Source organism: Bacillus rossius, chromosome 16 (genome assembly GCF_032445375.1).
Source record: "Bacillus rossius redtenbacheri isolate Brsri chromosome 16, Brsri_v3, whole genome shotgun sequence".
NCBI lineage: Eukaryota > Metazoa > Arthropoda > Insecta > Phasmatodea > Bacillidae > Bacillus > Bacillus rossius.
The window spans coordinates 19,376,246-19,378,201 of record NC_086343.1 but is presented as its reverse complement, the minus strand read 5'-3'; positions in this window follow the sequence as shown (position 1 = coordinate 19,378,201).

The window sequence follows — 1,956 nt, the reverse complement described above, 5'->3', positions numbered from 1 at the left end:
GTAGGTTTTATCACCACATACAAAACGGGAATAGTTAACTTTTTTTTAATGGTTGTGCCATACTAGAGACCACATAGCCATACGTTTAATTTTTACTTGTTCAGTTCATCGTAACGTTGGGAAACATTTTTCTTTCCTTAACTTCCTTTTGCTAATGTTTTATTATTAAAAGTTGAGTTTAGACGCCTATTACACTAGTTTACCACCAGTGGCTTTGATCGCGCGAATACTGTACCTAAAGTTATAAGAAAATTATGTGATAAATTATAAACATCGTTTAGTAAAACAGTATACTAAACATTTACATATATTATATATATACACATAAACACAGGATGCCCGGAAATTCCAGGACATAAATTTGATGATTGGCAGGAATGCTAGTTTTGATTACACATCGTGTCCTGAAACACTATCCTGCAAAGTTACAGGAGCGAACATAGCGCGCAATTTTGACACTATTCCATTTTAATTACGTAACTAAAGTTTGTATAATATTTTTTTTGTTACACGGTACGCTCGGTTTAATTTTATTTTTTATACCAGTCACAGTAACGTCGCTTGCATGCATGCCAGCAGTTATTGCAGAATTGCAATTTATTTCGCGTCCTCATTTTTTTCTCTCCCTCAAGCCATAACATTCCAAAGGTACTCGTGCCGTTGGTAAAAATAAAAGAAAATGAACGTCGTTAGCATCACGTCACTTAAGGCCTTTCTCACATTTCAGCAAGTTTCATCTCGCACGATGACGTCAGAGAATTGAACGCGACTCCACGCCGTGAAGTCAAACAGGGAATCAAACTTTCCGTCGTTCGATGATAGTTGATCAGCCGTGTATTGGAAGCATGTTCTCGCGATACTGTTTTTTTTTCTTTACGATGTTCTTGATCGTGGGCTTTCGAATGTTTTCGTAGGTTTTTCAACTACTTCTTGGCTGTTGGCTTTTTGTGACGGTGGAGCGTGGGGGTGGTTGGGGGGGGGGGGGGGAAGTGAGGTTTAAACCGCATACGAGTAATTGATTATATGTTTAGATTTTTCGGCGTGCCATGTTGCAGACATTCTCCTGGAGGCCTGGTATTCTCGTAAAGTATTTGCATAGGGCCCATTACAGCAGATATGTAATTGGTAGGGGCAGGTATTTTTCGCGAAAAGATCTGAACACTTATTAGACTGCAACAAGGTATAACCGCACCAGCGGTTTCTTCCTTGTGATTGGCGGCTGTCTGCGAGAGAAGTCGTCTTATTTGACCGAGCCACTCAGGACGCGTTCACTTCCGCACTCTGCAAGAATCTCGACCAATCACGAAACACAGACGATGCTACAGTGTTTTTAACTTTCAGCTGGTCTCGGAATCTTTTCGCGAAATATGCATGTTCCTAGTAATTGGTCCCTGCGAGAGAGGCCATGATTGGACGATGGTCTGGCCAATAAGGATTCTGCTGAGCAGAAGCTTCAGTTAATCGAGTTATGTGGAATAAACACAACCGACCATCTTGTCCCCGTGCGCAAGAGAATCCTGATTGGTCAGACCACCATCCATCGCTGGCCTCTCGCGGGTACCAATTGCAACTCTGCTGTAATGGGGCCCTACGTAAATACTTTGCCAAAAGACCGGGTCTTCACTACACGTCGCACCCGAGATTAATTAATTTTTTTTTTTTCAGTTGGTGTGGAAAAAAAAGACTGCACAGACCTACTTTAAGGTTTCGCATCCAACAACGCACAACTCTACAGTATCTCCTTAAAAGAATGTCTCAGTTACAACATTTAATAGTATAAACTGTAAGAATTGTGGCGTGTTGGTTCAAGGTCCACAATTAAAGAGTAACTCAAAAACAGTTTTAGATAAGTGCTACTGCTTTGATTTTTGCTCGCTTGCAGCGCCACCTACGCAAAGCCACTCACAAACTAGAGATGCTCACCAACACGACACTAAATCACACCAGTTCCGGTCT